Source organism: Mobula hypostoma, chromosome 6 (assembly GCF_963921235.1).
Source record: "Mobula hypostoma chromosome 6, sMobHyp1.1, whole genome shotgun sequence".
Classification (NCBI taxonomy): Eukaryota; Metazoa; Chordata; class Chondrichthyes; order Myliobatiformes; family Myliobatidae; genus Mobula; species Mobula hypostoma.
This window is the reverse complement of record NC_086102.1, coordinates 144,605,523-144,631,724: the sequence shown is the minus strand read 5'-3', so window position 1 is coordinate 144,631,724 and position 26,202 is coordinate 144,605,523. Positions and strand designations below refer to the sequence as shown.

Below are 26,202 nucleotides of genomic sequence, written 5' to 3'. Positions count from 1 at the left end.
GATTAAAGTAGGTGTAATTAAAATAATGCGAGTAATCAGATGCCAGGGAAAAGATAACGAAAGCTTTTATTTGACTTGACTATGACAGATTATTTTTATCTGTGCTTATGTGTGTGTTCTCATAACTCCCAACGGTATTTTAATAATTTTACTATTTTTTGATTTTGCCAGTTCATAGATTGGCAATATTTGTGAAGATCAGAAGGAATCAAAAGTATTCATTATAAATAGTAGGTTGTTGGCCTGTGAAATGAGGCTGAGCCTCATTGTAGTCAGAATAGGCTGTTTGTACAGGGGTGCCCTATGCTGCAATGGTCTTCAGCAATGAGATCAAGCCTTTCCATCAGAAGCCTGAACCTGGGCCTATATCTGAAGCAGTAGCATTGTCTAGTGACCAGGGACTGGCAATTGTCAGCTCAGCACACGACGTGTCACAGTGATTGGAAAATTAACAATCTTGATTTCTTCTCATAGATTCTCATTCCTCCTCTCACTTGGTAAGGTTGTTGAACATTAAGAAATATCAAATTTCAGGGTAATTCTGTATCTGTCTCATCATATGTCTTTAAAAAAAATCCTCTTAAATAAATCTTTCATCTTATAATTATTATTCTGTACTTGGTTTAATTCCATTTTTCTCTCTTTTAATCCCCAGTTTGTTTCACAACCTGGGTTCAGGAAGTGGAATGTTGTTTCCATCATTCAGCATAGCCTCGGATGTCTCTGCCATGCTGTTACCAACTCTCACTCCCACAAAGTTACGATGTAAAATGACATTGAGCTTAAAGGTGCAGTAAAAAGTCCAATAGATGTCGCATGCTTCAAGAAACACTGCCCCCAAAAAATTCAAGAAATTTTTGACCAGAAAATCCATTTCTTTGCCTTGACATGCATTTTGAATATGCACTTGAGTGCCCATGATTATTTATTTTCTAACTTGAAGTCACAGAACAGATGCAAGTAGTTGGAATTTTGTGAATCATATTCTTTGATTTCATGTTTTTTTCTGTGAAAACTGAAACCTGCTGGTGTTTTCTGTTAAATGTGAATCCAAGCTGTTAATGTGCCGTGCAACTTAAACTCTGCGAAACCCAACATTTCATTACTCATAAATGCGAGAATTTCTGCAGATGCTGGAAGTCCAAAACAAGACATATAAAATGCCGTAAGAACTCAGGATGCAAGAAGGGTCTCGGCCTGAAACGTCGACTGTTCATTTCCACGGATGATGCGTGACCTGCTTAATTCCTCCAGTACTTTGTGTGTATTGATTTCATTACTTATTTCACAGAGAAGTCAAAATATAAAATGGACCAAAAAATACTGAGGTGCAATCTAAGTTTATATGTAAAGGATAGGGGGTAAAGGACAAAGTGTCTTTTTTCTGCAGAGTGACTTGGAAATAACGCGCCACTGGGTTTTGTGATTGAGGGGCAAACCATGTAAACATTTAAGTTGGACTGAGGCCGAAGGGAAGTAATCAAAATGCTGATTATCTGAAGTTATCAAACTCAAGATTGCGTCCTGAAGGTTCTATTTCAAAATTTCAGGAGAATTATTTCAGATTATAGACCTTCAGCCTTCACTCCAATTTTCTCTGGTAATTTAAAAAGGAGACCATGTTTGCATATCCTGTAGACTCCCATTTTGTTCACATGTTTATCCTATTATCAGCCTCCCATCTTTCATCATCACCCCTTCATTCAATCTCTCCTGGTACCCTGACAGACGTTTACTTTTTGTTCTCTTCTCTCCACCCCCCCCCACCACCTTGCACTTTAAAACGTGTTTAATCTTTTTTTATCTTCCCCGATTCTCTTTATAGAAACACTATTGAGTATTTCCTAAATGATTTTTTTTCTGTGGGACGTGGTCCTGCCATGCAGTAAGGCAGTGTTTTTTTCTGACATTGATTGATACACTTTATACTGGACATGTATATAATTTGAGAGGGGGAGGATCTTTAACCTGAACTGTTAATTCTGTTTCTATTTCCACAAATGCTACCTGAATTGCTGTTACTTTCTGTTTTTATTTCAAATTTAAAGCACTTGAGGCTTTCGTGATTTTTGTTTTGATCTTTCCCAATTAGCAAGAACTCACTTTGCATCAGCAGGGAATCTTGTGGGGGAGATCTCATTTTTTAATTCTCTGTATAATTGAATCATAGAAGACCTACAACGCAGATGCACATTGTGCCTCTGCTAGTTAAACAGAGTTGCTCAGCCTAATGTCACCTAACGGCACTAAGTCCATCTCCCCGCAGGTCACAGTTCTTCAAACATACATAGTGATCTATTTTATACGCAATGAAGAATCATCCCACTCCAGACAGAGAATTCCAGATTTTTACTACCCTCTGGGTAAAAAGAAAATCTGCTCATCTCCTCTCTGACACTCTGCCAATTACTTCAGTTCTATACCCGCTGGTTTTGGATTCCTCCATCAAGGGAAATGGATCCTTCCCAGTTACTCTAACTTGGCTCTTTATAATCTTACACTTAAATCTCCTCTCAGCCTTTGGTCCTTCAATCAAAACAACAGTAGCACATGAAATGTTTCCTTGATTAAAAATATACAGCCCTGGCAACATATTTGTGAATCCACTCAGTACTGTCTCTAATGCAATCACATCTTTCCTTTAAAGCAATGACTACAATTACATGTAGTGATCAAACTATGGGCTAATTAGCATTGCATACAGTTGTGACATCCCTGCTTTCCATCCATTGGCTAAGAAAGGAAATCATCCATATGTCATTTTAATACACCAGATGTCTTACTATCTCAAAGGATCTATGGACGTATATTTCAAAGTCACCACTCAACATTCTACCATTTGTTTTATATTTCCTCCCCCTTCTCCCCTCCACAAGTGCATTGCATTATATTTCAGACTAAATCAATTTGTCATTTTCCTGCCTATTGAGCAGGCCATCTATATATTCTACCATTCTAGTGTTTCCTCTTCTTTGTCCATATCATGACAATGTTATCTATCATTGCAAATGTCTTTATATGCATCCTGGATTTCTTTTGAAGTAATTGATAATACATTAAGTTCAGATCAAGAACATGGTACTGCAAAACACCACTGTACCAGACTTCTAGTAAAACTAACCTTCAACTATAACTCTTTACTTCCTGCTACTCAGACAGTTTGCCATTCTCTCTTGAATCCCATGGGCTTTTAATTTTTGACCAACCTGTTGTACAGCTTCTTGAAAAGAGCTGTGGTATCAAACATAACAAGCAGATTATCCTTATCAGCCATTTTGATACCTCCTAAAAATATTCAATCACTTGATGAGTACTTCTCTTAACAAGATTCAAATTGAGTGTATCAAGTTTGTCTTTCTTCTATATGAAAGTTTATATTCTTCCTTAAAACAGATTCTATTTATTTCTCCACCAAAGAAGTTAAAGTAACTGATTACCCCTGGAAAAACTAGTTAGGGATCAACTGATTGTGTGGTTTGGTTAATCTAATTAACTTGCAAAGAAATAAAACATCACTACTGTAGGAATAAACAGCACCTCAAATCTTCCTTGTTAATTTCGGAGGAATTCTGTCACAAATACGCTGCAACACAGAGGGTTGGTATGAATGTGCTGTCAGTGAATTTGATATTCCCAAGAGAGCTCCAATGTCATGTGCTACACCTTAACGTGACAGCAGTGCTTGCTTTTATATAGTGCACAATTGGAGATGAAGATTTCATTAAGTATATTTGATTAATTCATGATCAGTTATTTATTGCAGTTTACACATATTGGTCCAATTAGAGTCATAGAGACATAGAACACTACAGTATAGAAGCAGGCCCTTCAGCCCATTTAGTCTGTGCTGAACCATTTAAATTGCCTAGTCCCATTGTCTTGTACCTGGATCATCATGCTCCATACCGTTCCCATGCATGTACCTGTCCTTTTAAATGTCGGAATCAAAATTGCACCCACCACTTGTGCTGACAGCTCGTTCCACATTTTCACAACTCTCTGAGTGAAGAAGTTTCCCCCCATGTTCCCCATTTAAGCTGGCTATTTAACCCTTTTTCCCCCTCCTGACTGTCACCCAGTTTCCTGTGTCCTGTATCGTGGGTGTAATTAACTCTCTATATGTCCTGTCTGTCATACCCTCATGTGGTCGGGTGCTTCCAGGATGTTGCATCGGCAAGTTTGTGGTGCTGGAAGCTCATGGCAGGGAGAGTTTCTCCCTTCAACCTTCTGCGTGAGATAGTGGGACTTTTGAGAGACTTCGAGACTTTTTTTTTACTGTGCCCATTGTCTGTTCTTCATCAAATTACGGTATTGCTTTGCACTGTTGTAACTATATGTTATAATTATGTGGTTTTTGTCAGTTTTTTAAAGTCTTGGTTTGTCTTGTGTTTCTGTGATATCATTCTGGAGGAACAAATTGTATCATTTCTTAATGCATGCATTACTAAATGACAATAAAAGAGGACTGTGTGTCCTCATAATCTAATCTAATCTAATCCTGAATGATCCAAACTTCATCCAGTTCCAGTTCTAACTCCTGAATGCAGAGTGTAAGAAGCTGTAAATAGACGAACTTCTCACAGGTATAGTCATCAGGGACACTGCCTTCCCACATCCCACAAGAAGAGCATTCCACTATACTGCCTGGCATCCCTACTGCTCTAACTGTTCAATTATAAGGAAGGAAACAATAAATAAACCAACAAAAAAAAATCTACCTACGGATTTTCACCTTCCCTCACTGAAGCATCAGAGCTAAAGCTTCAAGATCCCGCTCTAACACTGTCCACTCCAGCAAAGGCTACTCTGCTTGCACCTGACCGATTTGTATTTGTCCTTGCTAATGAATCCCAGTCTCTGACTGGCCACTGTTCAAATGCTGAAACTCCTGCTAAGCGCTGCTTTTTAATGCACACTCACCGACCTGTGTAAGTCACCTCTTCTCTCGCTCCTGATCTATGATTGACCACTCGTTGAAATTGAAAGTAACTTCTCAACTGTCATCTGGTTTAGAGCCTGCAAAGTAAATATTAACTTTTACCAAGAGAAGAATGTAAGTGGGATTTTTGCTAATTACATGGGGAGTTTATTTTTTTTTTAATTTTGCGCTATCTTTGTATTTCCATATACTTCCAGTTTGGTCAATGCTAACTATACTGTTCATTGGCTAGCTTTCTTAGTGAAGCTCTGTTCCCTGAGTGTCTAACATTCTTCAGATTTTACTATTAGTTCCAGATAGACCTTGTGACCCAAGCACCGATAATCTCTAAATCAGGATTCAAACTGAACTTCCAAAGGAACTGGAGGAACTGAATGGGTTAAGCAGCATCTATGGAGGGAAATGAACAGTCAATGTTTCGGGTTGAGACTTTCCCCTCCACAGATGCTGCCTGACCCATTGAGTTCCTCCAGCTCCTTTTGTGAGTTGATTCTGATTTCTAGCATCTGCAGTCTCTGTGTCTTCATGCTGAACATTATGTGATCTTTGACTCTTTAGCATACCACTGTTACATTAACTTCCAGCAATAGAGCCCTGTCATCCAGTTATTATCTCTATCTTGCATATCAAGGTGGTGCATACTTGGGCGCAGCGGAAATGATCCATTTGGTACAGTTGTACACACTTGCCTATGGCTGAGGCAAGATTGAAACTATCAGAGATGACAATATCCTCATGCATTTTCTTTGTCCCTGTATTACAGCACACCTTGCTCTCACATTGCCTTCTGTTTATGCTGTAAAGGTTCACTCCTTCCCTCTCCTCACAAGGCAACTAAGTTATATTTTATTTCAAAGTGCAAGAGCCAGTCAATGCAAGATAAAAGTACTATCACTTCATTTAGAACTGTAAGGTTCCTTCTAAATCAGGCACTAGAATTACTTTGTGTGACAAAGCTCTCTTCTATCACATATTGCACAGCAATAAGACTTTACCTGAATGTAGATCAAAGAGAATATACGACAGCTGCAAATTGATATGTGGGCCATCAGAGCTTGACATGCACAATGGGAAGCCTGTAATTCTTGCATATGTGCTACGCTATCCCCCTGATCAACACAAGGAAGAATGAAAGGTAGTTGTCCCTTTTTCAATGAAATGCCTCTGTGACCTCGCTTTTGTAAGGATGGCAATCTACGAGATACTGCATCTCTCTCTAACTCCAAACAGGAAGAATTACAAATAGCGAGCTTGAGAGCTGCCAGCAATGTATTCCTTGCATTGTCTAAGATTGCTGTGATGGTGGGATTGAAGTACTGATATCTAAAGCATTTATCCTCATTGAGGTTTAGGAAGGCAAATGGTCTTTTTTAAACTCAGTGGCAACTTTTTTTAGGCGCACCTGTACACCTGCCCATTCATGCAAGTATCTAATCAGCCTATTCATGTGCCAGCAACTCAGTGCATAAAAGCATATTGATATGGTCAAGAAGTTCAATGGTTGTTCAGAACAAACAGCAAAATGGGGAAGAAATGTGATCCAAGTGATATTTAATGTGGAATGATTATTGGTGCCAGAAGTGGTAGTTGTGTATCTCAGAAACTACTGATCTCCTGGGATTTTCATGCACAATGCTATCTGGAGTTTACAGAGAATGGTGCAAAAACAAAAACAAAAATCCAGAGAACAGCTGTAATGAGAGAGGTCAGAGGAGAATGGCCAGACTGGTTTAAGGTGCCAGTAACTCAAATAACCATGCATTATTACAGTGTTCTGCAGAGGTACCTAATAAAGTGGCCATTGTGTGTACCTTTGGCATACAGAAGCCGCCGCTGAGAGCATGTCTCTGTCACCCTCCTGCCCCTCGTGTATCTTGTCCTGTACTGGGTGTTCTGCTCATGCTCTACATAACACCGGAGCTCTCTTAGGAGGAAAATGAGAGACACCTCCCTCTCCCTTGCCAGGGACAGAGAGAACCTGTGGTTTGTCGAATTTCGGATGAAATGTGAAGCTTTTGTGGTAACTTTGGTCTGTGTCTTTACTATTGCTCAGCACATGCTTGGGCTCGGTGATGGTACCAATGCGCTTTTTTTTTGATGGTGGGGGGAGGGGGGACCGTTGCTCGCTGCCACTTACGCGTGGGAGGGGGAGCTGGGAGGGACCTTGGGGTTCTCACATTTAACTGTTGTTCATTCTTTGGAGTACTTCTCTGTTTTTCGTGGATGTTTGTGAAGGAAAAGCATTTCAGGGTGTATATTGTATACATTTCTCTGATGTTAAATTTGACCTTTGAACCTTTGACCCTTGTATATTGAAGAATTGTCTATTAATGCATATTTTTTCAGAGAGCAACTAGTCTGCGCAGGAAATTAGAAGTCAGCAACATGTTCTTCAGCAACTGCTCTACCGACTTAGTATCCAAACAGCTTTCAAACATACACTGACTTACAGCATCTTCACGCAGACTGCCAATTAGTGACTAACCTGTAAATAAATTATGATCCTTTTAACTAGAGCTGGTGGGGAACGGAGTGGGAGTTGTTATGGTGTTTGCTCTGTTTTATGTGTACTCTGATCTCTGAGTTTACATGAGAACATTGTTTGAAGTGCTGAGTTTCATTTGTCAGCTGGGTATCTAGCCACTGCTGTATACATTGTGATATGTATATGTCTGGCAGGTTTTCAGTAAGCATTATTCAGAGGCAACCAACATGATTTGCCCAATGAATGTGCCACAAAAGTAATCTTGAGATCCTGAGGGTATAATGACAGCTGCCTTGTTCAAAAGACAATGTCCACCAATAAAAATTATGCAGCAATATTATTAAGAAATTATTGTAGTTATTATTCAGGGAGTGCACATAATGGACAATCTCACTTAGTCTCCCAAAGCCACCTCTTTGGTCAAAAAAGTGCAGCAGCATCTCCACTTCCTGAGGAGACTGAGGTGCGTGAGGCTCCCCCTGCCCCCATTTAACCAATTTTTACAGCTGCACCATTGAGAATGTCCTGACCAGTTGGATCACCATCTGGTATGGGAATTGCAAGGCATCTGACTGCAAGTCCCTGCAAAGGGTTGCAAAGATGGCTAGGAACATTATTGAGGCCTCTAATCCGCTCATTAAAGATACTTATCAGAAATGCTGCGTACGCAAGGCCCTTAGCATTGTCAGTGATCCCTCCCATCCATCAAGCAATTTCTATTACTCCCTAGAAATGGGCAGGATGTACCATAGCATTTGGAGAAGAACTGTTAGGACGGAGAACAGCTTCTTCTCCCAGGTGATAAGACTACTAAATTCCCTTCCACCATCCAGGTCTCATCACGAATGAAATGCTAGTGGTAAACTGATTGAAATCATGAATAATTTGAGAATTGTAGGAGGATTGGTGGAAGATTGTGGAGATAGAGGAAACTTTGGAGGTAAGAATGACATGAGGTCATGGAGAAATTTTAAAAAAATGACAATTTTAAATGTATGGCTTGCTTAATTGGGAGTCAGGGCAATCAGCAAGAATAGAAGTGGACAGGACTTGAGTTGGGATATGATCGTCTCAGATTTATGGAAGCTGGCCAGGAATTATGGTAGAATAATCAAGTCTAGGGATAACAAAGGCAAAAATAACACAGACATTAAAACACTTGGCACTCTAACAGATCATGGACTTTCACGTGTTTTTCTATTTTCTTCTGATCCCTTTTAGGATTGACATTTGAAGTTATTAATTTCAGGTTTTTTATATCCTTATGTTTACTCAACAGCTTTGTGTTCTTGTCATTTATGTATTATGAGCTGTGTGAGTGTATTGGCTGTTGATTATAAATTTTTTATGTGCTCAACATCTGTCAATTTAAGCAGCATAATTAACTTTGACTTGTTATTTTATCATGATTGTGATGAATGAAAATTAATCTAAATCTAGTTTATGACATAACTCTTTGTCCGGAGATGATCATAATTTTGGCGGAGGTCTGGCTTAATTGCACCAATGCATATCAAAGAAGAGGGCTGGTTGACTGCCAGGAGAGAGTCTGTTAGCTTCAAGCCAAATCATCTGAGATACTGTTTCCTGCGCTGAATAGCTTGGATCTGCCAGTTGGCTTGAAATATTGGCAGAAGGGTTGTTTGGTGTTGTAAATCTTTAATTTTTCAGTTCACTGATCAACAGCATAGCATTTTATAGGCAGGTTTCTATCAGTGTTAACCAAAATCCTGTACAGTAGATTACTCCTCCTAGCTTGAAGGATCCAAGAACATCACTATGTACTTTGATGAATGAAACTACATTATTCAATTAAAATGTTTATTGTGCCCTTTCTCTTTAAGGTCATACTAAATGTACAATGCTATTTGGGTTCTCCTATACCCCTTAAAAACACTGTGGCCATTTTATTAGGTATGCCTGTACATCTGCGAGTTAATGGAAATAATTCATTAGCCAATCATGTGGCAGCAACTCGATACATAAAAGGATGCAGACTTGGTCAAGAAGTTCAATTGTTGTTCTGATCAAATATCAGAATGGGCTCGAATTGACTTTGAGCATAGAATGATTGTTGATGCCAGACAGGGTGGTTTGAGTATCTCAGAAACTGCTGATCTCCTGGGATTTTCACGCACAACAATCTCTAGAGTTTACAGAGAATAGTGTGAAAATAAAAGCATCCAGTGTGAGGCAATTCTGTGGGTGAAAAATGCCTTGTTAATGAGGGGTCAGAGGAGAATGGCCACACTGGTTCAAACTGACAGGAAGGCGACAGTAACTCAAGTAACCAAGTCTTACAACAGTGGCATGCAAAAATGCACATGTCATACCTTGAAGTGGATGGACTACAACAGAACATCACAAACATACACTCAGTGGCCACTTTATTGGGGGGGGGGGTACCTAATAAAGTAGGCACTGAATGTATTTTACATTTACCCATCCTTTTTCTCCATCTCAGGACTTGCTGAGATCATTGTTTGGTAAAGGGGAATACCCCAGTGAACATCAGCCCCCCAGTTCTAACATACTGTAAGAAATCCAACCCTTCTCCATATATTCTTTCATGACTTTCCTTTAAAAGTTCTCTTTTAAATGCCATTATACCTTTCCCTTGGCAGCTGTTTTTGCCAATGTGAAGATTTTTGAGTTAGCAAGAATTATCCCGTCTTATTATTGAGATCATTTAGGCTAGAGAAGCCCTGGGCCTTATGGAACTTTTGGGCCTAACTGAATACGTATGTTCCCTTCACCTCACTCATCTCTGGTCAGGGTCTAAACTCCTTCAGGGTCCTCCAGTGCAGGTAGATGAATTTTGAGGACAGTTTCTTCAGGTCCACTGTAGCAATGCTCCCCTTCATATTCAGGCCCCAATTTTTAATCTCCTGCATTGGAACCATGAAAATAAACATCTTATTTTTTGATACTTATCTACCTTTAGGGAAAGTGTGGTGGGGATTTTAGTGGATTTTTATGCATTTTATCAGTCATCACAGTTAGATGAGTGTTCAGAATGTGCCAGATATTTTGGTGCACTGCAAAGGTATGACAGCTCTCTATATGGAACAGTTGAAAATGCTCCTGAGACCAGCACTAAAAGGAAGGCAATACTACCAGTAATTGGACTAAAGAAATACTAAATGCTTTGATCATCAGACCACTCAGCACGATGAGGTGTCCTGTGAGAATTTTGATGGAGTATTTTAATCCAGCAATGTCAGAAATTTCTACCAGTTGGCTGTGAGAACTGTAAGCAGGGATCAGAAGACCTACGGGCCAATATGTTGACAAGGTTGGAGTAACTTTCAGACCTTTTTTAGATTAGATGGTTTTGTAACTGATTGGTGTGAAAACTGTCAAATAAGAGAATTTAGATGAAGCTCTTTGATGAATTTTTTGGAGAATTATATGCTGGATGTGGAGGCTGGTGGATGAGGACATGAGGCAGGAGAATGGAGTAAGAGTGGACGTGCGTGAAATAGAAGAGATGTGGTTGAGGGCAGCATTGATGGTGGAAGAAGGGAAGCCCCTTTCTTTGAAAAAGGAGGACGTCTCTTTTGTTCTAGAATGAAAAGCCTCATGCTAAGAGTGGATGCAGCAGAGAAAGAAGATTTGAGAGAAGGGGATGACATTTTTACGAGTAACAGGGTGGGAAGAGATATAGTCCAGGTAGCTGTGAGAGTCCATGTGTTTGTAATGGACATCAGTGGATAAGCTGTCTCAGGAGATAGAGACAGTGGAGGGAGGTGTTGGAAATGGACCAGGTAAATCTGAGGACAGTATGGAAGCTGAAGGCAAAGTAGATGAAGTCGACGAGTTCAGCGTGGGTGCAGGAAGCAGCACGAGAGCATCCATCCCACCAGCCTCCACGTCCAGCACATAATTCTCTGAAACTTGTGCCATTTCCAACGGGATTCCACCACCAAGCACACCTTTCCCTCCCCACCCCTTCTGCTTTCCACAGGGATATCTCCCTATGCGACTCCCTTGTCCATTCATCCCAGCCCACTGATCTCCCTCCTGGCACTTAGCACTTATGCTTGCAAGTGGAACAAGTGCTATACCTGCTCCTACACCTCCTGCCTCACTACCATTCAGGACCCTAAACAGTCCTTCCAGGTGAGGTGACACTTCACCTGTGAGTCTTTTGGTGTTGTCTACTGTGTCCAGTGCTCCTGGTGTGGCCTCCTGTATATTGTGAGATCCAACGTAGATTGGGAGACCACCTCACCAAACACCTACACTTGTCTGCAGGGAAAAGAAGGATCTCCCAGTGGCTACCCATTTTAATTCCACTTCCTATTCCCATTCTGATATGTCCATCCATGGCCTGCTCCACTGTCATGATGAGGCCACACTTAGGTTGGAGGAACAGCACCTTATATTCCATCTGGGTAGCCTCCAACCTGATAGCATGAACATCAATTTCTCTAACTTCCGGTAATGCCTCTCCCCTTCAGCATTTCCCATCCCCCCTTTCCTCTCTCACCTTATATCCTTCCCTGCCCATTGCCTCCCTCTAGTACTCCTCCTCCCTTTTCTTTCTTCCATGGTCTCTGTTTCTTTCACAAATCAACTTCCCAGCTCTTTTCTTCATCTCTCCCCCTCCATTTCACTTATCACCTTGTGTTTCTCCCTCCCCTTCCCCCACCTTTTAACTCTACTCCTCAGCTTTTTTTCTCCAGTCTTGCCAAAGGGTTTCAGCTGTATCCTTTTCCATTGATACTGCCTGGCCTGCTGAGTTCCTCCAGCATTTTGTGTGAGTTGCTAGGATTTCAGCATCTGCAGATTTTTTTCTTGTCACAGACCAGTTGCATTGTGCTTTGAGTCCATAATCTTCCAATCTTTTAAACACTGTCTTGAGATTTTGGAGATAAATGCTCCTTGTCATCCTCACCGGTAACAGTGATATCATGCAGGTAACACTGAGTGCCTAGTCAGCCGTGCAGCTCCTGGCCCATAGCTTTCTGCTAAAGTGCAGGTATAGATGCTCCTCCAAAAACAAGTCTATTACAATGATAAAACCCTTTGTGGGTGTTAATAGTGAGATACACTTTGGACTCTTCTTCTACCTCCATCTGTAGGTAGGCCTCAGCTAAGTCCACTTTGCTGAGATGTTTTCCTCCAGAAAGGTTTGCAAGGATATCCTCTATCCTTGGCAGAGAGTATTGATCTACTTTCATTATTGGGTTGATGGTGACCTTAAAGTCACCACAGATCCTAGCAGACCCATTTTTCTTGGCTACTGGGACCACAATGGCATTGCCTATGGGCTCCACTCAACCTAGGAAAGAATTCCTTCAGCCTCCATGTGATGTACCTCACTAGCTACTTTATCACAGATGGTATAAGGAACTAGATGGGCATTGCAAAATTTGGAAGTGGCATTTTCATTTAACACTATTTCACCCTTGATTTCCGAAGCCATCCTTGAACACTGCTGTGTCATCATCCATCTGATGGCTCCGTCTACCTAAGCAGACAATGGATGCTCCCTGCGGCGCAGACCTGGGCAATGGAGATCCTGGGCTGCCCAGGCCTCAAGATCCCCCTCTCGGCCTCGTGGATGTGGTCCAAAGGAATGCGAAGCAGTACAGTTGGCATCAGCTTGGCTGCAGGAGCTGCCGGGAGGTGACGTGATACGTTATCCAACCACCTTAGGGGCTCCACTCTGGATTTGTGCAGGGTTTGCTCCTTAGCCTTCTCTTATCCCAAAGATACCCACAATGCAGTGGGATCCATAACCCTGGATAGGAGCCCATACCGGGTACTGTCAGCTGGAGCCAGCTGAGCCCAGGACTCGTGTAAGGTAGGATCGTCACGCCCTGTGGTAGTGACATATGGAGCCACTACCCACTACTCACTACCTATGTCATCGTCCGGTGCTACCGGTGCGGCCTTCTATATATTGGTGAGACCCGATGCAAGCTGGGAGGCCATTTTGCTGAACATCTACGCTCTGTCCGCCAGAGAAAGCAGGATCTCCCAGTAGCCACACATTTTAATTCCACGTACCATTCCCATTCTGATATGTCTATCCACGGCCTCCTCTACTGTCAAGACGAAGCCACACTCAGGTTGGAGGAACAACACCTTATATTCCGTCTGGGTAGCCTCCAACCTGATGGCATGAACACTGACTTCTCTAACTTCTGTTAATGCCCCACCCCTCCCTTCGTACCCCATCCCTTATTTATTTATTTATTTATTATTATTTTTCCCTCCCTTTTTTTCCTTCTCTCTCTTTTTTTCTCCTTCTGTCCCTCTCACTATAACTTCTTGCCCATCCTCTGGGCTCCCCTCCCCTTTTCTTTCTCCCTAGGCGTCCCATTCCATGATCCTCTCCCCTCTCCAGCCTCGTATCCCTTTTGCCAATCACCTGTACAGCTCTTGGCTCCATCCCTCCCCCTCCTGTCTTCTCCTATCATTTCGGAACTCCCCTCCCCCTTCCCACTTTCAAATCTCTTACTATCTCTTCTTTCAGTTAGTCCTGACGAAGGGTCTCGGCCCGAAACGTCAACTGTACCTCTTCCTATAGATGCTGTCTGGCCTGCTGTGTTCACCAGCATTTTTTGTGTGTGTTGCTTATATTTTCAGCATCTGCAGATTTCCCCGTGTTTGCGTCATCATCCAGTACCTTTCTTAATTCACTTCAGTTGACTCTATTATAGGGCGTGCCATGTATATGGTGGATGGATCTCCAATCAAGTTGTAGTTGTCTCAGCCAATCACAGTCACAATGCTGGCCCTCCTGTTTTTAGCACATTCAAGCTAAATGTGGCTTGTTGGTTGTGGTATTTCACTGTGATAAATGTCATTCCCACAGGAGCTGTTTGGCAGCATCTAGGAAAAGAGTACAGTAGATGTCAAGTCAAGTCGTCACTCTTGTCATTTTGACCATAACTGCTGGTACAGTACACAGTAAAAATGAGACAATGTTTTTCAGGACCATGGTGCTACATGAACAATACAAAAACTACACTGCACTAAGTAAAAAACAACACAAAACTACACTAGACTACAGACCTACCCAGGACTGCATAAAGTGCACAAAACAGTGCAGGCATTACAATAAATAATAAACAAGACAATAGGCACAGTAGAGGGCAGTAGGTTGTTGTCAGTCCAGGCTCTGGGTATTGAGGAGTCTGATGACTTGGGGGAAGAATCTGTTACATAGTATGGTCGTGAGAGCCTGAATACTTTGGTGCCTTTTGCCAGATGGCAGGAGGGAGAAGAGTTTGTATGAGGGGTGCGTGTGGTCCTTCAAAATGTTGTTTGCATTACGGATGCAGCATGTGGTGTAACTGTCTCTCATAGCGGGAAGAGAGACCCCAATGATCTTCTCAGCTGACCTCATTATCCACTGCAGGGTCTTGCGATCCGAGATGGTGCAATTTCCGAACCAGGCAGTGATGCAGCTGCTCAGGATGCTCTCAATACAATCTCTGTAGAATGTGGTGAGGATGGGGGGTGGGAGATGGACTTTTCTCAGCTTTCGCAGAAAGTTGAGACACTGCTGGGCTTTCTTTGCTATGGAGCTGGTGTTGAGGGACCAGGTGAGATTCTCCACCAGGTGAACACCAAGAAATTTGGTGCTCTTAATGATCTCTACAGAGGAGTCGATGTTCAGCGGAGAGTGGTTGTTCCGTGTCCTCCTGAAGTCAACAACCATCTCTTTTGTTTTGTTTACTTTCAGAGACAGGCTGTTGGCTCTGCACCAGTCCGTTAGCCGCTGTGCCTCCTCTCTGTATGCTGACTCATCGTTCTTGCTGATGAGACCCACCACAGTCGTGTCATCGGCAAAGTTGATGTTGTGGTTCGAGCTGTGTGTTGCAGCACAGTCGTGGGTCAGCAGAGTGAACAGCAGTGGACTGAGCACACAGCCCTGGGGGGCCCCCGTGCTCAGTGTGATGGTATTGGAGATGCTGCTTCCGATCTGGACTGACTGAGGTCTCCCAGTCAGGAAGTCAAGGATCCAGTTGTAGAGTGAGGTGTTCATGCCCAGTAGGCTCAGCTTTCCAATCAGTTTCTTAGGAATGATTGTGTTGAATGCTGAACTGAAGTCTATGAACAGCATTCGAACATACGTGTCTTTTTTGTCCAGGTGGAAGGTGTTGGCAATGGTGTCGTCTGTTGAACGGTTGGAACGGTATGTGAACTGCAGGGGGTCCAGTGAGAGGGGCAGCAGGGTTTCTGGCTGAAACACTTTCTCTGAGTTCCTCCAGCATTTTGTATGTGTCGCTTGGATTTCCAGCATCTGCAGATTTCTCTTGTTCATCTATTCTCCAGTACGTAGGACAGCACAGTAGTGTCATGGGTAGCACAATGCTTTACAGTAACAGCGACTCAGGTCAAGTTCCCACTGCTGCCTATAAGGAGTTTGCACGCTCTCCCCGTGACCCTGTGGGTTTCCTCTGGGTGCTGCGGTTTCCACCCACAGTGCAAAGGTGTACCGGTTGATAGATTAAATGGGCATTGTAAATGTTCCTGTGATTAGGTTAGGATTAAATTGGGTGTTGCTGGGTGGCACAGCTCAAAGATTCTGCACTGTATCTCGAATAAGTTCTTAGTTACATATCTGCAGGCTTCAGTTCAGTAGCTTTGAAATGCTGTTCAAACTCATTTTGTGGAATGGCTGAAACAGCCAAGTCAGTGTCCAAATCCATTTTAATTAATTGACGATTCACTCTGGTGTCTCTTAGTTTTCACTTTGTAAATCTTAAGCCTGCATAGTCCTGTGTCACTCTCATTGTTATCAGATTTTTCATCAACAGCCTGCAGATTAGTGCTCTTTTTGAAACTGCATTTTATCTTTCTTCTCTTCCCTGTGCAGTACATTTATTTTTGTCTGCCCAGCATGCTGTATGTATGTGTCCTACTTTGTTACATTTTCTGTAAGTTTCACCTTTAAACTTGCATTGGTATAGTGTATGTGAGCCCCTGCCACAATGGTTACACAATTTGTTCGGCCAGGCAGGTTTCTGTTTCAAAGTTGCAATTTTATTCATGCCAACTTTCATTGCTGACTGCAAATCAATTGCGTCTCTGTCTGCTGTTTCCATTGATACAGTGATTTCAACTGCTCTTTTAAATGTGAGTTGTGCTTCAGTTAGGAGACATTTTTGAACACTTTCTTGTAAGATTCCACAAACTAAACAATCGCATATTGCATCATTAACCATCACTGAACTGACAATGCTCAGAAAATTTCAGCCACTTAAGCTGATACAGACTCGCCTCCCTTTTGAATCTGTTTATGAAACCGAAAGTGTTCTGCAATCAATAATGGTTTTGGTTCTAAATGTTGCTGTATTATGTTCATGATATCAGCAAAGCTCTTTTTGGCTGGTTTGGTTGGAACTGTGAAACTTCTAAGCAAACTGTATGCTTTCCACCCACCCATTGCACACAGCAGCATTGGTGCTCGTTTTTCATCTGCTATTTCATTTGCTTCAAAATACTGCTCAATTCATTCAGTATGCATAATCCAGTTATCTGTTCTGCAATCAATCACATCTATCTTTCTGATGTAGCCAGCCATTTCTGCTTTTCCAAAATTTATTATCACCCAGTACTCACTTTTCATGAACCTGTGGCCATACTCATTGCTTGTCAATTTCTTCCATTTTTCGCCTGTATTCTTAGCTCTAATGTCTTTCTGCCCTTCTGATGAGAAACATGCTGCGCTTCAGCAGGTAGGCAGTCAGGTCAGGTTCATTTTAAAACCTCCAAATCATCACTATTACGTTTTGTAACTCAAGAAACTAATTAAAAGAAAAATTCTGGAGCTGGGATACTTATCTATTTAGTTTTTCTTGTGTTTTCTTTAGTGAGGCTCTCAGGTATGACGTGGTGGTGTAATGGTGTATGCCTTTCTTGAACTTTTTACATATAATTGATAATGAACTCTGTAAACTAAGAATGTTTAATCAAGCAGTATATGTATTTGCAATATTACTCAAATATAACTGAAATATTAAATACACTACAGTGAGCATTTAGGAAACTTCAAGCATCCCACTGTAAGTCATCTACAAATTAGCCTCAGATTCAGCACGTTAGCGTGGTGAACAGCACAATGCTTTACAGTACCAACGAAGCAGATTCAGTTCTCACCTCTATCTGTAAGGAGTTTGTGTGTTCTCCCTATGACCACTTGGATTTCCTTCGGGTGCTCTGGTTTCCTCCCACAGCCCAAAGACAGACCAGTTGATAGGTTAATTGGTCATTGTAAATTGTCCTGTGATTAGCCAAGGGTTAAATCGGGGGTTGCTGGGTGGCACAGCCTGTAGGGCTGGAAGAGCGTATTCCACGCTGAATCTCAATAAATAAATAAATAAATAAAATCGGTAAATATAGGTAATTCTGGAAGCACAGAATATTGTGCAGCACTTATAAAGAAAAAAACAGTTAATGGACTAAATCAATGAGCCTCCATCATCTTTTCAAAATCTCATATAAATGTATCTGCACAAGGCCTCTTCATCTGCTACTAAGGCAGAGGATCATTTGGTTCCCTTTCGATGCTGTAAAAATGTCCAAAGCACTGATTTTTTCCACTGCTGTTCTAATATATACTGAAATCAGAATAATCCACACTACACTGAACTGAAAGCACCATGGGATATTCCCATACAGACTATTTATAGAACTATAGATTTTCTGTGCATTTACCATTACAGAACATCATTACTTTAACAGCATGTCTTCAACAAAATTGTAGCCTTGTGTCAGAAACAGAAACTTAGTTTTTGCATTTTAAATCCTCGATCATCTTTGACTCACAATCATCATTTTTGACTCACGAGCAAGCCAGTCGTTCACAATACTGTGGTGCTTTTTCAAAAGTGCGCAAAGTATCAATCTTACAGATTTGATTACTTTTTGTTACTTCAGTACAGAAGTTCACAGACCTGTAGTCGGTAGATTAAAGCAACTTTCTATCACCTGACAGATATCTGTAATCTGTCAAGTAGGGTGCCGTGCACAATCCTGATTTGATGGAGACAGACGTGAGAGCACGGAGGAACATCTGGAGAAACTTCTGAAGTGCCTTTTTCGCTGCCGCTGCTACTGTGTGATCCAGAATCTCCAAAGGAGAAGGCCCCAAGTCCTTGGCTTTGTTTGTTGTTCGGCAGCCAGGGTGGGGTCGAAGCGCTCAGCAGATGGTGTTCGGTGCTCGGTGTCAGAGGGCTGGTCGGAGGCTCGAAGTTTTTAGACGGACTCAGAGTCGGCTGTTGTCGGGTGCTTCCAACGCATCGGCAGTTGTTGGCACCAGGAGGTTTATGGCAGGGAGAGTTTCTGTCTTTTGCCGCCTGCTATCGGGGACTATCGGGAGTTGACTGGAACTTTTAGACTTTTTTTTTACTGTGCCCATGGTCTGCTCTTTCTCAAATTAGAAAAGATGGCAGCGCGCCGTGCGTGCGCAGCTCTCCGGTGAAAAATGATGTCGTATCTGTTAAATAGGGGCCGTGGACAATTCTGATTTGATGGAGAATGGACGTGAAAACACAGAGGAACATCTGGAGAAATTTCTGAAACGCCCGTTCGCTACTGTCGTTACTGTGTGGTCGGGAATCTTTCGGAGGGTAGGCCTCAAAATCCCTGGCCTTGCCTGCTTTTGGTGACCAAGAAGGAGGTCGAATCGTTCGGCGGAGATGGCGCTCAGTACTCGGTGTTGGAGAGCTGATCACAGCTCGAAGTTTTCGGATGACTCAGAGTCAGACTGTGGTCGGCATGGCAGGGAGAGTTTTTCTTCCTTCTCCCGTCTGCGTGAGATGTCGGACATTTGAGAAACTTTGAACTTTACTGTGCTCACGGACTTTCTTCATCAAGTTATGGTATTGTGCACTGTTGTAACTGTATGTTATAATTATGTGGTTTTGTTAGTTTTTTCAGTCTTGGTTTGTCCTGTGTTTTGTGATATCACACCGGAGGAAATAATGTATCATTTCTTAATGCATGCATTACTAAATGACAATAAAAGGGGACTACATATCTTCATAATCTAAAAAAAAATTATGGTATTGCTTTACACTGCTGTAACTATATGTTATATGTTATAATTATGTAGTCCTGTCAGTGTTAGTCTTTGGTTTGTCCTTTTTTTTCGTGATAACATTGTATCATTTCTTAATGCATGCATTTCTAAATGACAATACATGAGGACTGAGTGTCCTCATAATCTAATCTAATCTAATCTAATCCAGTTAACAGTCAGGTTACTGAGCTACTGAAGTTCGTAGATTGCTTATACTGTCTCTTTCAGACCACGATCTTCTGAGTCACAGGCAATGGCAATCAAATTCTGTGCTGACATGCTGGACTGAATGTGAATTTGAGCATCACAGCATGTAGAAGGATATATCATTTCATTAGTGAGTAGAAGATTAAACCATTCACCTGTCTCATTGACCGTGCTACTTGTGTCAAATTCCACAGCCACACCAGTGTAAATAGTGACATTAGTGCTACTTAAGAGATGAAGAACATATTCCTAAATATTTAATGAAATACCACTATACTTTTATTCTGAAACTCAGTACTTCTCTTTCTATCTCTTTGGTCTCATTATTTTAACCTTTGTGTTCAAAAGTCCTTGCTACTTGTGTTCAAAAGTCCTTGCTACTTCACTTAATAATGACCACCTCTAGTTCCTTGTTTTGTTTACTGTTTATAATTTAGTCTTTAATTTTTATTGCTCCTCCAATATGAATTTCATGTCTCTTTTAATAAAATAATTTCTGTTCTCAGCTTTCTATTTAACACCAGCTCATTTATTCTTTGTTAGCCGCACATAACACAGTCATCTAACAGGCTCCATTAACTCATTCTAGATACCTATCCTTTGCTCCATCCACCCTAACCTTCTCTGCAACATAAAACAAGTTTGTTTTTCTCTCTTCTGCAGTTCTGACAAAGAGTCTTTGACCTGAAACGTTAACTCTTATTCTCATTGCACAGAAGCTGTTTGACATTTGGAGTGCTTCCAGCATTAATTAATTATCATTCATTCATTTGTCCATTTACTTATTTATTTCAGATTTCTGGCAGCTGTAATTTGTTTTTGATTTTCAATAAAAGAAGATGCACTACCTATCCATGGTTTGAATATGGGATGCCAACTGAACTTTTCAGATTTTCTTCATTGATTCTCCCTATCAAGGCCATGACGCAAATATGGCCAGAGTGCAGTGAGAGCATATTCCCTGCCAATATCTTGCACCCAGCCAATTCACTCCTTCTAACTATTAGCAGTTTTGCAAAGTGCTACTCCCAAGAAACACAATCACTAATATTGCTGCAATGAGTTCAGTATTTCAGGAATATGTTACCTTGTCTCTTTTCAACTGTTAGGCTGTATACCATGTTCCAGCCCGCCCTGCAACAATAGCGAATTTAATTTTGTGTTTAATAGCCCACTTTCTTTCTCCAGTAGAGATGCTCGCTCTTCCACTTGACCAAATTAATTCTCAAGTATCACCAGCTCAGTCTAATACATGCAGTGGCCACCGCTATGATTACCGCCATTATTGCATTTCCATGCCTAATTAATTTTGTGATGATTTACTGGTTAACCCATCCAACATCTGGACATTTGCATTAGCTCTAGAAAGAAAAAGAATAGCCTGGAGCTTCAAAAGTGTGATTAGGAGACAGGTTCATTATCTGCTCTGCTGTGGACCCTCTTGGCAACATATTTATGAACACGTAATTAATCACTTAAGACTCAGAGTACAATAGCAAATGTAGTACTATTAAAGCTTCTTTTTTATTTTCAGGAGTACAGGAGACGATTGATTTGATTGGTATGGGGATAAGGTGTGAAAAAAATCTATCATAATTGAATGGCAGAGCAGACTTAATGGACTGAATGACTTAGTTCAGCTCTTATAGGTTATCTTCTATTTTCCTTTGTTTTTTCAAAAGGGAGATAATCAGTATGGATCTGTTGCATTTTGTTTTAAAAATTACTTTTTCTTTGGTACAGTATTAGCAAATTTCCACTCAATAATGGTAGCGAGTGGGTGCAGAAAATCCCTAGAGATATAACTGTCTTGAAGTATTTAGGCTTGGCTAGATTCGTTGGAGTTTATTATGACATCATGGCACTTTTTGATGTACTGTTGTTATTAGATTGATGCCCGAAGGACAACACACTACACTGAAAGTGCAATAAAATGAAAGGCACCATGCATATATCCCCCTTCACAACACTGAGTATTAGATAATAATTCAAAAAAGGTCATTTCTCCTTTTGAAGTCTAGGCACTTGCTTAAGACTCAGCAGTGACTGAGGGAAATGAATGATCAGTGAAGATTCTCATCATTCTTTTTCCCCTCTAAAGGAAAACAATACAGGAAATTCTGACAGCACACTGGTGGATATTTTGACTAAGCATTCATAGAAAGCATCAGGTCAGTAGAAATTAAAATGAGGTGAAATGAATCATTGGCCTCAGATATGATGTTGTAGATACCCAAAATAATTAAAAATGTCCCTATTGCAGACAGGAATAGGAAAGACTGGACAATGATTAAAGTGAAAACATTGAATGAAACTTTAAAAAGAGTTCATCCAACATGAACCTGTTTTTAATCCTCTGGTGATGTAATTGTGTTATGGATCTTATTTCAAGCACTTTTGTGGCTTGACTTTTTTTAAACTTTGAAAATGTTCTGAGTCACACACTTTCCTTCCACCCAGCCATTTTTTAAAGTCAGAAACAGTTCTTTCTGATCCAAATATTGCTGCTTACTATATATAACTCAACATTAATTCTATTTTAAAGTGGGGATGAGATGACTTCCTAAGCATCATAGCATAATATCTCTAATTATTTCATTGCAATTCATTGTAAAAGGATTAACTTTATTAGCCTGTGCCATTTCTCAAATCTGAAATAATTGTTCTATAATTAATTATATAAGCAGATATGATTATTAGCATTTCAACATGTTAAACAAATCATTGCACAGTGATAAAGAAGGAAAGAGAACAAAAGTTTATTTGTGCAGAATAATTTGTTCATTACAATCTTGATAAAATATTAGATGATGTGAACTGTCAGACTGTAGACCAGCTGTGATGTGCTGCCAAAGACCAAACCATGCATTCATTTCCATAATATCAACTCTTGAGGAATATAAGACAAAATTCAGTCCAGCAATGACCATTGAATAACATTTCCTTTGGCATTGTATGTATTTGTGTTTAATTAATAAACGTTTAAATCAAATGGTGTAGCGAAATTGCAACAACAGTAACAGTCACTTCTCCTCTCTTCCACTTCATGCAGTGCTGGATCAGCCACCAATAATGAAGTGCTGGTTTAATTTTGAAATCAGTCACCCATTATTTCTCCAGTAGAGCCACTCACCACTCCACAAACTAGATTGGTCCTCAACCATCAACATCACCAGACTAATGCAAGCAGTGGGCAGTTCTACAATCATTGCCATTACTGTAGATCCATGGCTAGTTAACTGCTGTGCCAGTTCTCGAGTCAAACCAGCCAGCATCTAATTATTAGCTTTAGAGTTAGAAAGAAAAAGAATAGCTTTAAAATACAAGCACAGATCTGTGAAAGCAGGATCACTCTCAGTTCTCCTGTGGACATCTCAAGGCAACATATTTTATAAATGATGTTACTTATTAATTAATTAACCTTCTGATTAGAAGAGCAAATAAAATCCTATTTGCATTTTAAATGCAGAAGACAATTTTCTTTCCATGGAAAGGATAGTTGCTGTTATGAGATTGTTGCTTAAGGACACCATATTAATGCTAAAAATCCAATAAAGTAAATGTGCATAAATTTCTCTTAATTATATTCTGTATTAAGTAATACATCAGAAAAGTATCCTTCTCCTTTTGTGACCTGAGCACTCACCCTTTCCCTTGATCCACTACTATCTCGTACATGTAAAGATCCGAGCAGCTGATCAATAGTTTGATCATTAATTATGAATGCAATTGGGAAGTACACGTATCTACTGTGGTCTGAATCAGTAAAGTGGAACTGCGCAGTGCTGTTTGTTTCTCTGTTACTGAGGAAAATATCCTTTTATCTTTGACTCTGCTTTCATTTGCAGCTCACATTATCAATGGCTTACTCAAAATAATTATTGTGGTTTGCTTAGATTCATATGTGCATGGGTGTTTTATTTTAATGTCTAACATTATAGCATTTTAAACTGTTGGCTTTCTTTATTGTTGACAATTCTTGCCTTTACTCAGGAACATATTTCATATATATAACCATATATTTCTGTATCTGTCCTTGAGGATGAAACCAACTGTACTACATTTCATTATCAGTATTATTAGAACATAGATGTTCTACCACAAAACGGCTAATGCATGGGGAATTGGGTAAAAAAGTTATGTTAGCATAAAGGAAGAGGGAAAAAAGTTTTAATGTTTGGTGGCTAATTCTCATTAGTAGAGTTTCAGTGAACAGTTATGTGTTATCTCTTTCCTGGTGTGGTTTGTTTATCTCTAATTACTAGATCTCACTACTTGTAAGTTCACCAGCTGTTGTTGGTACTTATTATCACCTTGTTAAGCAATTAGCCTTCGACATCAGGTCAGCCATTATATAATTGTTTGTATATTGCATTTAGTTGTTAGAAGTCGAAGGAATTTCAATCAATATTTGAATCTGCCTTTCATAAGAACACCAAGCAGTACTGTCTTTTTACATCGGCTCCTTGTGTACTGCAGCATGTTGGTGAATAATAAAACCACTTTCAACCTACAGCTACATCAGGACTGGAGTTACCTATCTGTCTCTCTGAAGAAAATGGGGAAAACCCTTGAGCAGGGGCAGAATGCACTGAATGAAAATTAGCTTTCTGTTTTCTTCATTGCTTACCAGAATTCATTTCAGATTTAAATTTCAATATGAAATTAACTTTGAAATAAATTAAAGCATGATTCCTTTGAAGATTTGTATGTGATTCATTTGATCTGTATGTGGTATTCTTCTAAAGAAAAATTATCTTATCTTTGGAACAACTGGCCAATACAGCAGCATAACTAGTAGAGCCTGACATTATTTCACACTGCTGGGTCCAATCCTGGCCTCAGCTGTCTGTATAAATTTTCCATGTTTTCCCTGTAATTACATGGAGTTCCGGAGTTCCCCTGCTTCCTCTGGGTACTCCAGTTTCCTCCCACGTGCCAGAGATTCAAGAGGAGAAGGTTAATTACAAATTGCCCTTAAGTAATGTCAAGATGAGGAGTGCTGTAGCTTTGACTTGTTACTCGGGAGTTAGAGGATGACAAATAATTGTGAACATTTGCCAGTTGTGGATCAAGATGTGCTAATGAGGGAAATGGGGAGAAGAAACAAATTAGAACATGAACATCACAGGTGTAATATCAATGACTGAAAGCAAAAAAAAAGCCAGTTTTGATCAAGTCACAAAGCAAGTTGTGGAAAGTTGAAATTTGATTATGTGCCTGTAAAGCCGCAATGTGCCCAGATCCCAGAGAGAATATGAGGTGCTGATCCACAAGCTTCCTTTGTGTCTCATTGTAACAAATATGCTTTGTCAGATGGAGAATTAGAATGGCTGCTTTGACCAAGGAAGGTAGGGGCACTACTGGTCAAGGACTGAGAGCAGTGATATCAGTATTGGCTACTGGCGATGATCTTGACACAATTGACCAAAGGCAAAAGGTTAAGTGTCAGCATTAACTTAGGATACATGACTGAAGCTAATTGGGCAATGCTGACTTAAGGTACTGATTTTACCTAACCTGAGAATACCTGCAGCTGAGAACATCCTATAATAATTGTGCTCATTATGGGAAGGAACTCCATGACTGAAGAAAATTTCACTTGCCTGAAGATGTCAGCATAACTGTGAATGTACTTAGCAGACAAATTACAGCAAAAAAAAATCAAGTGTTTTGCAAGAAAATATTGGTAAGTAGAAAAGACATTTGTTGCAATCATATTAAAAGATATGAACAACTATGGTCACATGTTTTGTAGCAGCCCAGAAACATGCTTGACCTTGCCCTTTACTGTCCAGTAAATACCTCTGAGCCTGCAGCTTTGTGAGATTTTGTCATTATAATTCTGTCCTTTGCCTGTTACTAATTTTCGTTATCCCACCTCAAGTAAATGTGCCTTATGTAATAGTGTTTTCATCTCCATCTTTCTCATTCATTGATACACTCTTTAAAGCTTAACTCTTTGACAGTGTTTTTGCTAATTTATTCAAATAACTTGTGGCCTAGTGTCAAGTTTTTTTTAAGGAAACACCAAGGAATATTTCACCATGTAAAAAGTGATATTTTAATGCAAGTTCCTGCTGTAGCAGTTTGTTTACACATTCAGCTTGTAGTTTTGTATTTAGCAGCAAGTTTTTGTATTAATATCTTTTGCAAAGGAACCTTCTTGCCGTTTGGGTTTTCATTTAGGATCTGTGGTAATACAATCAACATTATTTAATGGAGTTGTTAAGCATTGGCATTTTCATAAAATGCCCAGTATTATTTGAGACAGGAAGAGGGTTTATCTAAAACTCTTAGCGATGTCATCACTTGTGAGTTGTGAGGCTTCTTTTCCTTATGAATAAATTCCACATTCCATTTTTGGATTCTGCCAGACTTTGGCAAGCCTGTTGCATCAGAAATACACAGACTGACAGATGCCACTGTGTCTGTTGCTAGACTTTGTGGATCCAGTGGCGGAGTCCCATCTTTAATGTTACTAATTCTTTGCTAAAGAAAGAGATTTGAAGAGATTCCCTTAAA

At 40.4% G+C, this 26,202-nt stretch overlaps 1 protein-coding gene and 1 long non-coding RNA gene across 7 annotated transcripts in view; one reads left to right on the top strand and one right to left on the bottom strand.

Annotated features, from left to right (window-relative positions):
* The window catches only part of kcnh3 (potassium voltage-gated channel, subfamily H (eag-related), member 3), a 648,677-nt gene that overhangs the window by 39,264 nt on the left and 583,211 nt on the right, over window positions 1-26,202 (top strand). The window lies entirely within an intron of this gene.
* The window catches only part of LOC134348472 (uncharacterized), a 70,302-nt gene that overhangs the window by 38,148 nt on the left and 5,952 nt on the right, over window positions 1-26,202 (bottom strand). For 2 of the 4 annotated variants that reach the window (XR_010018425.1, XR_010018424.1), the window contains exons 3-4: window positions 14,065-14,270; window positions 4,925-5,016 (exon numbers count right to left, since the gene is read on the bottom strand). This is a non-coding gene — a long non-coding RNA (uncharacterized LOC134348472). Of the gene's footprint in view, window positions 1-4,920; window positions 5,017-14,064; window positions 14,271-26,202 lie in introns of all 4 variants that reach the window. The other 2 variants (XR_010018426.1, XR_010018423.1) reach the window with 2 other exon arrangements.